Here is a 17,048-nt window from a genome sequence, read left to right on the forward strand (position 1 = left end):
TGCCGTTGCACCACTGTTGACTAAGGAGTGCACTGGGAAAACTAGGTTGTGGACATGTGCTTTGGAAGAGTTGGAAGATGACAAAATGGAGAGGATCTAAATAATGCATTAAGCGACCACACTGGTTAATGAAGAATTAAGACTGTTTTAAAGCTAAGAAAGTCTGTCTTTCACAACTGGAGGAGAAACGGGATGGAGGAGGGCTACATCCATGTGCTCTAACCTATGATGACAGACTGAAATGATGCAGCTGTGACTCAGTGGGAGGTCTCCCTCCACTATTCCATGTTCAATCAGCTTTCACGGAGGAGCAGCATCTCACGTTTACAACACCCCTGGCTGCACAATCTGATGGAGACACAAAAAGAGAGTCTAATGGGGGCAGAGTGTTGTGCTTTTTCAAGAAAGTCTTATCACCTAGGAGTGACTGACACGGCATTCATTTGGAAACTATGTTCCAAATCTGTCCCTATCTAAACTGTATTTTATCTTGTTAAAGGCATAAAAAACTAAGAAGAAAACTCAACGGTTTAAGCTACGTTGACACTGCCCTCTGCAACACACATTCAAGTGGTCACTTTCAATGAAAGTATGTGTTTTTGGGTTTTTGCTTTGAAAATCTCAAGTTTATACAAACATCCCTTTGGCGGTTCTACGGACCAGATCAAATTTTGATCATCAGGGACTTGGATTAGATTGTGACATATGGATGGCATCCTCTTCAATTCAGGTTCTTGTGTGCCTGGCTGAAATTATGACACCAATGATTATATAATTTGGAATAGAGCTGTAAAAGAAAAAGCCTGAAGCAAGATTCACGAGATTTGCACCGTTTCAACATTTGACTCCAAGCCTCTTCCAACTATTGGTGGCGGACATGCGCTAATAAACAGTAGTAAAGGCAAAAGAAGCCCCTCCCTGCTTGTCCAGTGTGAACACCACTGTTAAAAAATGCGCTGATGGAGTATTCTTGAATGTGCATCACATGGCCGTTGTGTATGTAGCTTTTTAGTCACCTAAGCATTGATGAAAGATGCCCATCAAAGCATTGAACCGGAATTAAAAAAAAAAAAATCAACTTGTCCTGTCCAACAGCTGGGCAAACAGATGAGAGCTGAAGGCCTCTTGTGTTAGGCATATTTTACAAGCTTAACAATAGGGGTTATGAATCTTCTGACAAAACAGAGGTATGTCTGAATAAACCCCATTGGAATTATTGTTTTAATTCAACTAAAACTTCTTTGGTTTCAAATGTGGTTATTTTTACAAATAATAGAAGTACAACGGTATAGTTTCAAATGCTTTTCTGAGGCCAAACTCTTAACTAACTTAGGGTGTTGCATAAAAATAACCTTTTTCCACGACAGAATCAGCAGATTGATTACGTAAGCATTTCAATATTTTTGAGCGTTGCATATCGGCTGTTTTTCTCTGCTTCACATTCTACTGAAATTACGTTAATTGCGTAAACGGTTGAAGAGTTGCTGCAGTCCAAATAATTATTTAACCCCTTTTAAAATTGAATCTAACTTTATATGGTTAAAGTTAGTTTAAGTTGCAGTAAAGCCTACAGCTCCATGTGTCTTTGATGGTATGGAACAGTTGCTTTCACCCTAGGACAGTCCTGTGGACTCAGTTCAAATGAGCAATTTTCTGTCTTTTGCTTTGTGCTAATGCAGCGCTCTGTGGAGTGAACCAAGAACCTGGAGAATTCAGCAGCACAAACTGCTGTTTATTACTGTTTTCACCAGTAATAAATAGCACAAAGACAAAAACATGCTAGTTCTATCACATGCTAAAAAAGAACCTCTGTTTTCACCACACTGCTTTAACCCACCAGATATTTTTCATGATTTCATTGATTTATGCTGTGGGCATTTATTTTTTCTCTAATTGCTCCACCATTGCAGTGTTAACATTATTTTCTCACTGAAACAAACCAGCCCAGGTTGGTAAACAAGCCCCAAGTCATTTTTGTAGTTTTGTTTCTGCAGTGGGTAACAAACAAAATGCATTGATACTAACGAGAGCTTCAGGTCAGACTCTAAACCTGCACATGTGGAAATGTTCTTTTGAATACCAGCACTATCACTTCTATTAAAAAAAAATGGCAATATTTGAAGCTGTAGTTATGATCAGTCAATGGCCTCAAAAAAGGTCTCACTGCCAGACAGTGGCTGACTTAGCAGTTTTGGGGGCCCCAGGCGAGCAATAACACTGCTTTTTTATTCATTAATTAATTAATTTATTTTAAATCTTTAGGGTAAAATAGAATCCTTACTGGTCCACTTTAGGGTAACGTCGATGTCAAGAATCCCATAGAAGTATGTGTTTCCCAAGAAACACATACTTGAATGAAGGAACTAAACAGTATAGGTTGGCATCACTAAAAAAATTAAAGATTAAACAATTAAAGAAGTTACAATCTTCTTACACTCCATTTGGTTTTCCTCTCATTTTCTTCTACTTGTCTCCTTCTTGACTTCTTTTACCTTCCTTTAGAGTTTTTTTTATCCTGTTCTAAATGACAGACAAACTACATAAACAACTACATTAACTATCAAACAGAAATAGAGGACATGAAGTAAAAATGTCTAGAATGTTAACAAAAATGTTATTATTAAAACATTAGCATACGCTGAGTGAACTAAAGGGACAATCCGCCCAACTTCACATAGAATTGAGTAATTTATTGTACAATTAAACTGGAAATTTGCTAAATACAGCAATTTTTGAGGATAAAAATGATTAAAATGATTAGGATTAAATGTATTAATTGCATTTTTGGAACAGGTTAGAGTGAACACATTTATTTTACTATCAGTAGGCTTTACATCTCATGACGTCAGGTGAGGATGATAACAGGTGATGCACTGCTTCCCCTGACTGCACATTCCTGCTTGTAACTTACTATTTCAACCAGGAACTAAAAGATCCCGAACTGATCCCAAACCCGCCCACATTATGTGTATCCACCTATTGCAAATTTTGCCCAAAAGTCAGAATACAAACCACCCTATTGGGATGCAAACCGCCGATGCTGCCTTTGCTTGCTTACTTGCAAGTCTCACAAAACACATTTACATGATTGGTCGGATGCCAGTTCGGTGATTCGTTGTGTTTTTTTTATGGCAGAGTTAAATAATGATGGATGTAAAATTTACTTTAGAAAATTTTATTAGTCGTTCAGTTTGGGTTCCCTAGAGTGTTGGGGGGGGGGGGGGGGGGGGGCAGGCGACCGCCTGGCTCTGGCTAATGGGAAGTCCGGCCATGCTGCCAGAACATCTATGAAAGATTTTCAGAAGGTGTGAAGCACAAACTTAATTTCTCCAACATTCCTCTTTACAGGATGTTGACAGAAAACCAGTTCTATTAAAAACAGTCTCCTTTAAAGCTTTTCTCCATTTAAAAAATGCTTTCACCTTTACTTTTTACTTCAGGCAGATGGCTGACCTTTACCTTGCACTGATGTTCAGTCATCCACCAGGAAGCGGATTTACATGCAGAATATTCAGAATTTCTTTCTAACCCACCAGTTTAGAAGCCAATTTTTTCATTATATTAGGGTTTAAAACTGTCAAGTATTGCCTATTTTTTTTCCATTTGAACATAAAGTAAAGCAAATGAGGGATTTTCCAGGTTTATTTATAACTTTATTTAAAAGCGCATAAACCTTAGCCACTGTCTACTAGAGGTGGGCCTGAGTCCTCCAGCCTTTTATTTCCAGGACAGCTGGAAGCAACCAAGCTCAGAATGGAAGTTGCATGAACTTGAAATCAATGAGCTGCAGCATGCCTTATTGGTTTCTGCTGATGTCTTTATCACCATGTCCCCTCCTACTTCCTCCTCTGCCTCGCCTCGTAAATTTAGAGGAGCTAATTGGACATGACTGCGTTTATGTTCCAGCTTCATAAATTCCTTTCTCTGAAGGCAGAGGATCGATTTTCCTCTAGTGCAACCTTCCGTGGCGGCACGAGCCTCTTTACACATTCCCTCTCCTCTGCACCACCTCTTTACACCACCCCCACCCATCTTTACCATTCATTTTTCTCACATGCGCTTTCACTGTCTCTCAAGACAACACAGGCAATCTATATCTGACCTGCCAATGCAGTGAAAGATGCAAGAATTATATCAAACATGTTTTCATGCAGAATTTTTCTAATCCATAAAGTTTTTCATGTAATAATGAAAGTTTGATTTTTTTTTTTTAAATTATTTCAAAGCTCGTTATGTAACATAAAAACAAAGCAAAGCTTCAAATGCCTATAAAAACTTCAATGTTCTTTTCTTGTGTTTTTACTCAAACTGTTACTCATCCTTTTTTTTTCTGCTTAGCCTTTTTGAACATTTCTGTTGATTCAGACTTTTGTCATAAAGTTACTGGGCTTGAAAACATGCGTTATAGACTATTTCCAATTAAAAGTCTTTATAGATGCACGTTTATGAGCAAAACTTTCGTATTCACACGTGACTTTGCATGTTAAGACCATTTTTGGGCTCTGCGTACAAAGATCTTGGCCATTGTGCGTTGAATGCTAAACAAGTTGAACTTTAACCAATCAGGGACTCAGATTTGGTAGTAATTTGTTGTAGCGTCCTTTTAAAAGTGACTACCACTTGAAAATTGACCATGAAGGAGAGATTAATAATTGCAATTTGTGCGTGTGACACCAAGTCTTTCATTCATCGGACTAGAGCCGTGAAAGAAACAGCCTGGAACAAGATTTGCATCGTTTTGACATTTTGGACCAAGCCTCCCCAAACTCTGGGCACATATGTTAGCATTTGGTAGCGACAGTCCAGTGTGAACACCGTATGCCAAAAGAGCATTCAAGAATGCCCGTTTAGCATATTCTTAAATGCACATCACATGCCTGGTGTGTCCATGGCATTAAAAAATCCATGTCGAGGTACTAAAAGGCCATTTAATTATGGTCCAAATATTTTCCCAACTTTTTCTATGTTTACCGGAAAAAGATTGAGATTTGTTGGTAAAGCTGTGTGAACTAGAACTCACTAATAAAACAAATACAAAAGACTCTACTGTCAAGTATTTGAAAAAATAAACTGCATCCAATGCTCCAAATTCTGAATATCCTTTTTGAATACGTATCACTGCAATCAAAAAGTTACGTGCTAAGCATTTGGACTAAATAGAAAATTAGTAGGAGATGCGCTTACACTGCTCATAAGTAAATTATAAGTTGACTATCCCCGCAGGATGCTGCACTAACCCTTGAGGGTTGGTGGTCTTTTCACCGTCTAGATTTTCTATTTATCTTCTGAAAGAACTGGCAACAAGATCATGTAGGAAAGTCAGTCTTGGTACCAAATTTAGCTTGGAATCCGACCAATAAATCATTATGATATACCTTCCTATATGATATCACATATTAATTCACAATCTAAAAAAATCAGGAAAGTTTCCTTTGAATGAATGAGCTGCGCCTTTAACTGTTAGACATGTTGACTGTAAGATGACTGCAAAAGATAGGAATGATGCATCAAGCAAAAAGACATCCTTAATTATTCATAGCAGATGAATGACCTTGATTGTCTTTGCAATCTACACCCTGTGTGTATTTGTAAAGTTTAGAAGTGCAGAGGAAAGTTGTATAACCTCCCTGGTGTGCTTTTGGGATGATTCATTATTTCAGCACAGTTTATTTATCAAAACATTTTGTGATCTGGTGCTTTACTTTGTTATATATTAAGGGCCATAGAGAAAGAGGGAGCGGGACAAAACGATGGCGTAAATAATTCACACAGCATACAGTAAATGGCTGTAGCGTGCATGCAGGCCGTTGCGTGATCTGATTGGTCGCGTTGGTCCCGTAAAGAGCAGCAGAAAAAACTCTGCTCCGCTTTGACGTGCCTGCTCTCTGAAGTATGCACTGTATGCACAGGAAAAAATGGCTAAATAATGGAGTCCGGGCACATCCTGTTCTGTTCTCCAGACCTCAGAGGAGCGTTCTCATGAGTGCAGCTGAAAGTGACAGAGCTGTATACCAGAGCAGTTCAGGTGTGGATTACAGGCCCAGCTGTGCGCTGTTTTTGTTGGCCTTTAAGTACTAGCAGGGACATTAATAAGCAGCTTTTTAGAGAGGTTTTCTCAACTTTGCTGGAGCTTTTTTTCATCTTTTTTGGGACAAAATGTGTGCAAAGTGACAACCCTAGCCCAGCTTCTAAAAAGATGGATCTTTTTGATCTTGATGGATGTGGGCAATTATTTTTCTGCAACTTTTAATCAAATATAACACTAAAATAAAAAACATATAGGATGTGACAAATAAGTACTGTCCATTGGAATTAATCAACATGACATAGTCCACAGCAGAAAACCGTCATATAGATTTTTTCAAAGAAAACGTCTCCTTATAGTGACTTGATAATCATTCCATTTGTTAATTAAACCACACCTCAAATGGTATGACTGCTAGAATTCTTTAAATGTGCTTGGACCAAAGACTATGACCCACTTTATGCCTCTTTTTTTTCTTGCAGATCTAAGAGGACATGTCACTTTTCAAACATAAGTTGAAGAGTCTTTGGGGCTGAAAGTAGGATTCATTCTTGGGGCATGCGTGGTGGTAGCTTCAAAGCCACTTAGATCTTTTCCTCTTGCCATGTTGATACAAAAATAGAATCAGTTGGAGCTGCTCAGCACTTCCATGCACGCCACTGAGCACAATCAGACTGAATGACATCTTTACTTCATCACACATTGTAGCTTATTGTTCCACCACAGTATCTTTTTTTTTCATAAAAAGATTTGATCAAAACTAATAGAAAATAATCCCTTTATTCCTGAAAAGGGCACACACTTTCACCTAATGTAATATTTAATATTTATGCACATGCAAATTCATCTCCACCTCAATCTTCACCTCTGGCTTTACTGCACCTGCTCACATTTGATTCTGCTCAAAATCTGTAAAAATACTTCCTTGGATGTTGCTGAGGTTTGGATCCATAAATCCGTGTTCAAACTGGAAATCTCATGTGAAAATTAGCACAAATTTGTCATAAATGTTTTGATATGTCACTAGACAAAATCTGATTAGGTCTAAAAAATATTTAAAAAATGCAAGTTTTTGGCTGGATTTCAGTTGTTCAGACTGTTTTCTAGCAACAGGATCAGTAGTTTGTTCCTAAACCTCTTCTTAACCCTATAATCTCAATCTGAGTGTTGAGAAAAGATGCTGTTTTTTAATTATTAAACATGCTTGTATGAGTGTATTTTAAAGATATATATAAGGCTACACTACTGATTAATTGTAGCTCGTTAAGTTACTCATCTGTTCATTTAATATCCAAGTCCTTTTTATATTAGCTTCCTCTCTTATTTGGATATCAAAGCTGTCTTTAAGTTCAAAGACTGCATCTGCTAAAGTGCACATATGGAGTTGGGTTGCATTACATCAAACTATATCAAATAGAGGCTTTTATCCAAAGCCAAAAAGGTTTCACAGATTTATAAGTTAGTAAGTTTAGTTTTGCTAAATGAAAAACTAGGTCAAGGTGAAGTCAATATGTTTGACGGACAGTCATTAGGCATGGAAAAAAAATTAAAAATATGCTCAGTTGTTTAAAGTGCACATTTTAGGACTTTCATATTTGATACATTTCTGTGACCCCTATCTCATTAGCATGATTCAAACTTTCCTTTAAAACTAATTGTAAGCCTTTGCTTTCCTATGGGGTCCAGATGACCCGATCCCATAGATCTCAAGTTATTGTTGGTATCCGTTTGAATGGAAAACTGATAACTTCAAAAATGTTTAAAAAACAACTTCACATCAGATAATTGTCTACATGCAAAATGAATCAGATTTATACATTATTACATAGCAGGATTCTTTTTTTTTTTTGGTTTTTTTTTTTTTTAGCAAAAACCCCACAACCAACAAAAGAAAAAGTGGATGATGCTTTTTTTTGTTGCTTTTTCCCCCCCTAAACACTCTTTTTTTAAAATAAGTTTTTCATCTTAAACTAACATTGTGTGAGCAAAGCCTACCACAGAGTTTCATAATTGACACTATATCTCATAAAAGAAATTGCAATTTTTTTGTGTATTTCATAAAAGGGTTTAAAAATCCCAAATACCAATTTTTTCTGTCACATTTTTTTATGTTGTTGGCTTTACAGGGTTACAAATAAAAATTCAATTCAATTCAATTAATTTCTTTTTAAATTTTTTGTTAGCGTTGCTAAAATTGTTATAAAGATTTTTTGAAGAGCTATTTAGAAATGACATTCTTCTCTTGGTTGTTAAATGGAAAGAAAAATATGACCTCTTTTTTCTGGTTTTATTTTTCATATGAGTTATTTTTAAAATTTGATATTAGTTTCATTTTCTTGCATTATTAAGTTTAACAAAATGTAGCAATTTTCCTTGATTTTCTTATGATCCACTTGCATTAAATATACAACAGAACTTGGTCCTGCAGAGTTAAAAGGTGAATCTGAGACCTTCTGGATTTATATATTTTTTTTAATGTGGCTATGTTTAGAGTTCAGGAACTACCACATAAGCAATTCCACCCCATGATACTAATGAAGAGATGCTGTACTTTGAATAAATATGCTGAAATGGGTCACCTGTGAATAGCCTCGTCCTTCAAGGTCACTGACCGCTGCGTAGGGCGACACATATTAATTTATCCAAGATATATTTTTAGTTTTATTTGGCATTTGCAGGATGGTAATTTGAATCACAGCATGCCTTTATTATTGTGTTTGCATTGCATAAAAACTGGCAAATATGTACTCTTTTAGGCACGTCCAGACTTGCTTTTTTTCCCTCCCATCCATGACCGTCCCGAGATCTGTGTAACTATGTAGAATGTTAGAGGGTAAGCTCCCTGCAGAGTCCTTACTGCGGCTGGGTGTGTTTTAATGAACACCGCAGCACCAAGTAACACCTGGGGTGACAGGAAATTGGGTGTAATGTGAGATTCAGGGACTAGCACACATCCCCATTATTGGAGGGAATGCAGGGAAAGTCATTGGAGAAGGTAGACAATAGATTTAATTAAAAAGTAATGAAGAGGCGGATATTTGGGGATGCTGTGGGATTTGTTGGGGGGTCCTTCCTGTTATCTGGTGCCCCCCCAGTGTGTTTCAGCTTCCAGGGGTTATAAGAAACTTTATTTAACTTAATTTAATCATCTGGATGAATAAAATATTTTTTTAAAGTTACTAATATGAAAAAAATTAACACTGAAATGTAATTTTTTTTGTTTAAAATAAATTTTAATTTTCTCTTTCCTTTTTTTGCTTTACAGTTGTGTTTACATATTCCAAAAATGACACAATTTGCAAAAGAAAACTTCACTATACTAGTGCGGATTTTTTTTTTTTTTACCAGCCATGTGTATTAAAGTTTAATTCCACTGAGAAAGAGGAGGGGAGGATGCCTGAGGAAGAAGAGTTGATTTGGGATCATCTAGAGGACAAGGGTTAATATAATTATCCTACTGGAACCTTGAGACTTAAAAAACATCATTAGTCATAGCAACAGAAGAGCTACCTGAGCCACGGGCCACGAGAGAGGCAAGGAGAAGGATGAAGAGAAGGTGGGGACAAGGGGAGGGAGGAAGTTTCAAAACCCATTAGTCCACTTAGCGAGACAATATGTGCAAGCACTGAAACGTAAGAGCCTTGTTTAAAAAACCATCCAATCTGTGTTTTACAGCATTCTCAATGCCTGCCCAGGAATCAGAATGCTTATTTTCTAGAGATCTTCTCAGAAATACATTTGTCATAAATACAAAACAATGCAACCTCACAATACTTTTCCAAAAAAAGGAACCCAACATAATGTTGCAGTTTTTTAAAATAATCTCAAGCTTGTGCAAATTTATAAAGTTGACAGAGCTGATGTCTTCATCTGATGCATGTTATATTCAAGATTGTGGCAGAGGAATGTACAAATGACTTACGCCTACAGTAAATTTCCTATCAAGACGGATCATTAGATCCATCAACTGTAATCTTTACTGTCATAAATCTATTAGACTATCATTTTCTTTTATTTAACTTTTATTTGTTTAGTTTTGGAAGCTTATTACTGCAATGCTACCTTTCAAAAACAGGATTTCCCTAGAGTACATTTTCATGTTTTTAGACTATTTTATATCAGATCAATGCTACATTAGTGTATTTTTTGCAAAGTTTCTTGCTAATTTTTTTTAACCTTGTTATGCTCCTGATTTAAGTAAATGTGGCATCTTTCATCATTGAATGAATTGAAAAAGCTTCAATTTACTCAGTAAAAAAGTAATATGATTTTCTTTTTGTATTCTTGATTTCTCTGTTCTTGGAAATGTTTTTTTATTACCAGGTGGCATTCCAGTTTTCGTACTCCAAAAAAAAAAAAAAGACTTACCCAGCTGCATGTATTACAAATTGTCAAATGCTCCAAACTTATTTTAGACCTGCAAGCATCTTAAAGAATGCAGCAGCACCAAAGTTCATTGTTTATTTACCACACTTTGAAATAAGACTTTTGAAGAAAACTTCTGAATTTCTGGAAAAAACTTTGGAACATTTGTAAAAATCCAAAAGTGGCTTTTTAACTTGTAATCCTTTGTGAATTTCTACCAAGCGCATTTATACTTGTACTCCGTTGAAGTTGTTGTGCACTGTTTCTCACACTTTCAGCAAGCAAAAGTAAGCTGATCACACTAACAAATGATTTTGTGAAGTTGGTCACATCAGAAATAAAATATTAAATTCTTTTCATTGTTTTTTTTTTCCAATGGAAACTACAATATATACATGTAACACTTTTTCCTAAAAATGGCAGACTTGAAACCAGCTAATGGCTACTGTTCACACCAGACACGTTGCGTCCTAAGCTTCAATGTTAAGTTAATGTACAGACGCGATCTGTGGATCCTGCAAGACCCTGAGCGGCATGGTTTGCTAGCTCCATGGACTCTTTGACAGGCTGGCAACCTGTCCAGGGTGTAACCCGCCTTCGCCCAACATTAAGCGAGACCGTCTCCGGCAACTCAGAGTGCGGAGTGAGCAAGCAAAGGAGGATCATCGAGTGAGCGAACGCCACTGCTCAGGGTCCGACAGTTGGACCCTGAGCAGCGATGCTCGCTATGCTGGCCTGTGGGTGGTTGGCTGCCCAGCAGACAAAGAGCGGGTGCCATTGTAGCAACCTCGATCTCTTCAGCTCCATGGGCTTATAATGTTTATCTCATTTTCATCAAGGCAGTAATCATAAGATCCCCAGTTTGTTTTTTTTCCCTCTTGGGCTAATGCTCAAACTGGGCCACAGACATATTAAAGTAACATTTAAAACGGCCATAACCCAGGCGCAGCTCCCTCTGCATGAGTAAGGCACGGGGAGAGACTCTGAAGGATCTGCTGAACCGACACGGCAACATGCTTGCTGGCACCTCTGTAGATCTCTCCAAAAAGTATAAACCTAAGATACTGCATCAACATGAGAGAGACATTTATGTCGGTTATGTTAAACACACAAAACATTAACATAAGCATCATCCATGTTTTTCATGATGTGCCATAAATGAAGTTTAGAAAAACATTGGTGGTTCTTCTGCAGCATGTTTAGGCGTCAAGCAGTAAATTTGTCCTGTCAAAAGCGAGGCAACAGGCGCGAATCGCGTCCGGCGTACATGCAGCATAACACTGGATTTCATAGAAGTACATCCCTTTTTTATATATAATGGAAGCTAAGGGGACATAGAGAAACTCAGAAGCCAGTTTATAGTTCAGACACTCCCTCATTGGCCTCACTTTTAACTTCATCTATAAAAGCTGTGCAGTTATGTCTGTCTTTAAAATTGACTTTCCATCTATACATTTCCTAAAGTCGGCTGTAGACCTGATTGGATCATGTGGGTTGCTGAAACATGCCTAGCTACTGTTGGGTAAAGGTAGGGCAGGAAAAAAAAACACCACACACATTCACAGTCACACCAATTTAGGGTCACCAATTAAAAAATTTTTAGTCCAGTTGGACTATGGGAGGAAACCAGAGAAAACTCCGACATGCTCTAGGAGGACATATAAACTCCATACAGAAAGAACCAGGACCTTCTCACTTTGGGGTAAGAATGCTAACCAATACACCACTGTGCAACCCAAATGTTGACTGTAGAGATGTAGATGCAACTTTTTAGATGAACACCAACAATGTGGGCATAATGGGAAAGAAATTGCCAAACTGCAAGTTATCATCTATTACAAGAATATACATGTATTCTTGTGAGTTTATCAGAGATGAACCATTTGGCAAATATAACATTATATATCTGACATCCACCGTTGATTTGTTTAGATGCGTTAAAAAAGATCCATCCCCTTCTGGCTTCTGTTGGGAAAACACTGCGGTGAAACGGAGAGTGTCTGACATCAAAAAGTGACTGATGACAGTTTGAGCCGGTGTGTTTCTCATTAACCAGCACACAAGGATTTTGCCTCTCCCTCACACTCAGACTCAAGTTGATGAGTTGTTTATCGGAAGCCATCAACATGCTTGTGATGACAGAGACGCTCCCACAGCAAATACGGCAGCATGTTTTTGATCACGCCATCCCTTTAATAATGCTATGCTAATTAATGTAGCTGACTGAGAAGCAGCCATCTTTCCAAGGACATATTCCCTCCACCTTCCAATTCCCAGCACACTTTTGAGCTTTAAAGCTGCTGTATCAAGAGGGTTTCTTCTCACGAGATTTATTCCTTATTTTATTTGTGTTTTTAAAAGGGTATTTGTGGGTGAGAGAAGAAAAAAACTGTTAAAAAATGGGGGGAAATGGGGGAAAAATATTCATCTGTAAAACAAAAGAATGAAAGGAAATCAGGCAAAATTGCTGACTTTAACTATTCTTTCAGAGGGGAAATAAACTCTGATTATCAAATCACTTACAACCATTGTGTCATAAATCATTGCATATAAGAGGGACGATGACACATTCCTCATTCCGTTTCCTCCGATTTCTGCATGCCTTTCTTTTCCGGAGAGTGCTCATGAATGATTTAAAAAGCGATCTGTTTTCTGAGCCTCAGCTGCCCCGGAGGAAGATAACATAGATGGGAGGAGTCTAAGCGAGGTGGGAGAGTCCACGCAAAGTTTTCCTGTCTTTGAGCACACATGTGGCTCGTATGTTTCATTCATGCTGTGGAAAATAAAGGCAGCAGTGCTCATAGAATAGAATAGACAGAGTTTTCAAATGCATGATCTGTGAACGGGAGAATAATATTTACAGAGCATCACACCTCACATCATTCATCACAAAATCACACACCCCAGCTAGTCCCCTGAAACTAGAAGTTAATCCATCATCTGCCTGGATCGCCCCTCTCTCCCGTTATCCAGGCTTACACCTCCAATCCACTCACCTTCCCTCTACGAAGGACAGGAAAGAAAACTTTACTGTAGTTCAAGAATAGTCTGACAGTCTGAAAGTCACCCTAAGAAGCTAATCAGGGAAGTAAAAGAGGCTGGAGGCTCCAAAGAGAGAGCAAATAGGAAGCATGTGCTCTTCAGTGGAGAGGATGGAGTAGCCAGAGGCCGCAGATATTCCTTCCTATCTGCCCTGGTATCGTCATTCATGATTCCACTACAACAATAAGCCTTTGTAAGAGAAGGATTAGCCTCTGAGAGCTGTTCAGGGCCTAATTAGTCTTTCCCTCAGGAAGCAGTGGTAACCCACAAGTACAAGATCAGGGTTACATAAGGTCACACATTTGCAAACTTGATTTAGTATGTTTGATTTATTTTTCGTTTTTTACATTTTTAATATAGAATCTTAGACAGATTTTCTTGGTAGAAGCTGTTGTTTAAAAAATAAATCAAATGTTATTTTTTTATTTTAGACGTTCTAAGCTAAATGTTTCACTGTAATGCTTTCTATTAACTATAAACACGAAGATAAAAGTCAGAGGTCAAGATAAAAAAAAGGTTTGAGGTAGAGGACTTGTTGCAAAGTCCTCCACCGCCACCCACCAAAATGACCTAATTCCAACATAGCACATTTCTTTGAGGTTTTTGTTAGTCTCCATCAGGAAATTTAAGATGTTAAACAGGCCACATGGGGGCGATATAGCAGGATAGCAGACTTCTTATTTTGGTATTAGCGTGTAAGAATTTTTGAACCTCTGAGGGAGAAACGACTTCTTTAAATATTTACCATATTTAAAAAAAAAAAATTGTCTGTCGTCCATTTGTATTTTGTTCTGGCTTTATCCTGAAGAGTCATAGGTGTTGCTGGAGCCTATCCCAGCAACTTCAGAGCAAAGGCATTGGACAGTTCACCAGTTCACTGTAAGGTTTTGGTGTTTTTTGACTAGGCAGCAGTGGATGCAGTTTATTTTTAAGTAGTAGCAAAAGTAAGTTTATGCCCCAGTCCGTGGGGTTAAAACAATGACAGCTTGTTTTAGTATTACAAAAAAAGGGATTGAAAAATAAAAATTTAACATAAAATGGAAGATCAGCTAATAAACTATGTGTTCTTGTAAACTAGTTTTTTTTTCACTTTGACTGAAAAAAGTAAAAAAAAAAAGTTCACACTGAGATAATATAAACGTAACCCTTTAACGCCTTAGTATTCACCGGCACATGGACATGGCACATGCTATTTGAATTACTGTAGATCTTTGACCGTTTTTGCAAGGAAGTTAATTCCAGCCGATTCTGCAGAATCTGTTAATTGTGTAATCAATTCACTATCTGTAAAGTGTTGCATATCAGTGCAAAAGCTGCTTGAACAAATTTTATTATACATATTTAATTTAATCTCACTTTTAAAAAGTAAGCCAATTAGAAGAAAGCCAGCACAAAGTAAGAAGTTCTGTCCACAAAGCTGCTCGTTTGAATAATAAATAACTTAAAAAAAATCAAAGGATGCATAAACCCCCCCCAGAAATAATCAGTTTGAAAAAAAAATTGACTTTTTTACATTTGTAAATACAACATAAGATGGCATGTAAAAGGAACCACTCATTGATATATGTGACAAAAGATTACATGACAAACACTGCACTATAAGAAGACTCCCTCAAATTATCAGAAAAAAAAGCTATATGAAGTAAAGATGACTAAGAGCCAGCATTAACACTGCACCACACTGGTTTTGGTAATGCCTTTTTCTTCTTCCACAGAGCAGCCCAAGATGTGAGTTATATTTGAGGGTAAACCTGGCAGGTCCACTCATGCATGGATCTCATGGGTCATGCTGCTTCTGCAGAATCAAATGGACAGGATGGAGGCCTCATTGACCCACACATTGATGTTGCCTATGTGGGTAAGTACAAGCTTTCTAAGGATTGCAGCATTATCTTTGCTGAAGTTTTCCCTGCAATCCTGCTGAGGGATCCGAGGGCTGCTTTTTTGACATTTCTTAGCACATGTGAATCACATTTGTTGGCCACTCTATATGCCAAAAAGGACATTTGGGAAAGGAAAAGGCAGGACTGTAGGTTCTGGCAGTCCATGAGAAGCTTAATTTCAATCAATTTTTCAATTTTTAGAAAAATATATTACATTTTTTGTGACACTGAGATGTTAATTCTGTCTGTAAATATTAATTCAAATTATTTATAACTTCTTAAGCTGACCATAATGCTTCTGAACAAACCCTGAATCCGATCCCATAGATCTCAAGTTATTGTTGGTATCTGTTTGAATGGAAAACTCTGTGAACTTCTAAAATGTTTAAAAACAACTTCACATCAGATCATTGTCTACATGCAAAATGAATCACATTTAGACATTATTACATAGCAGGATTCCTTTTTTTTTTTTTTTTTTTTAGGAAAAACCCCACAACCAACAAAAGAACAAGTGGATGATGCTTTTTTTAAAGGCTTCTGCTTCAAATCATATTTTTATTTTTTATTATCTGATTTTTAGATAAGTTTTATAACTAAAGATCCATTTAACATGCAAGAAAGGGGTTGTGTTTGGAAAGAACCTTTTGAAATAAGTCATTCTATCTCAGCTGGTTCAAAGTCACGAAATTAGTTGCTAATGATTTAATTAAAAAAGATTTTTTCATCTTGAGTGCAGAAAGAGATGCATATGTAAACGCTCTTGTTTTAAGAGACAGTTGTCAGCTTTGTTCAGGCAGATCTGAAAACGCATCTGAGCGTGGGCGTAGTCTGGCTGTAGTAGTTTGTCAGTGAATCCTGGTGCAATGTGAACTGAAAGAAGTGAGCATCATCATAAAGATGGAAAATGTTTGTGGGCACATATTATGTGAAGTCGTGTAAATGCAAAGATTTATTGATATATGATCAGAGAAGCACACATCAAAAATGCATATGGTTTTGTGAGGAGGTTGATCAAAGTTTTGGATTGTGACCAGCTGATAGCTTTTGTTCTTTTCACCTTTAAGTCACAAAAGCAAAACCAGTTTGGTCTCCAAAAATAAATGAAAGTTAAAAGCAAACCAAACCAAATGTTAGCATCTGAATTCCCTAACCAGCACTACCAAGTCTTGGTCTACTTCAATGCCTTTATAAAATAATAAAAAAGAAAACATGTGGTTCCTTGGTTCGTATTGGCTTGGCTAAAAGCCATTTTTTGACTTTGCAGTCAATATGAGATCTTAAGCTAGGGACAATTAACCATCAATCAAAAGACCACTGTCCAGTAATAAGGTAAAAAATGTAAAAAAAAATTCAAGGTTTATAAGGATTTTTATATTGATTCACTTACTGAAAAAAAGTTTTTTTTTATAAGCTAAACTTTTGTTCTATTTTTCCCCCCCATTGTATGGAATTTTAGGGTTTCAGTTAACAACTAAAATAGTCTCAAAATGCAAATAAAAAAGCAACAAAGTTTGGGTTGGTGTAAATCCATGATAGATTATTAGCGCCAGAAAAAAAAAAGGGATTTAACGTCGTCCAGAGAAAAAACTTGTAAATTTACAACTTTAAATCTTGTAAATTAACAAAAATAATTTTTAAAGTTTTCTCTATTTTTTTGAATCATAAAATTACATGTTTTAAAGTCGTAAAGTTACAACATTTAAAGTAATACGTCTAAAACATTAAAACAC

At 36.9% G+C, this 17,048-nt stretch overlaps 1 protein-coding gene and 1 long non-coding RNA gene across 4 annotated transcripts in view; one reads left to right on the forward strand and one right to left on the reverse strand.

The window, feature by feature from the left end:
* LOC101165159 (netrin-G2) overlaps nucleotides 1–17,048 on the reverse strand; it is an 83,992-nt gene that overhangs the window by 41,639 nt on the left and 25,305 nt on the right. The gene's annotated exons all lie outside the window — the stretch shown is intronic.
* The window catches only part of LOC110016045, a 30,926-nt gene continuing 22,837 nt past the window's right edge, over nucleotides 8,960–17,048 (forward strand). For both annotated transcript variants that reach the window (XR_002291307.2, XR_002291308.2), the window contains exon 1: nucleotides 8,960–15,290. This is a non-coding gene — a long non-coding RNA (uncharacterized LOC110016045). The remainder of the gene's footprint in view (nucleotides 15,291–17,048) is intronic.

Source organism: Oryzias latipes, chromosome 12 (genome assembly GCF_002234675.1).
Source record: "Oryzias latipes chromosome 12, ASM223467v1".
Taxonomy (NCBI): domain Eukaryota; kingdom Metazoa; phylum Chordata; class Actinopteri; order Beloniformes; family Adrianichthyidae; genus Oryzias; species Oryzias latipes.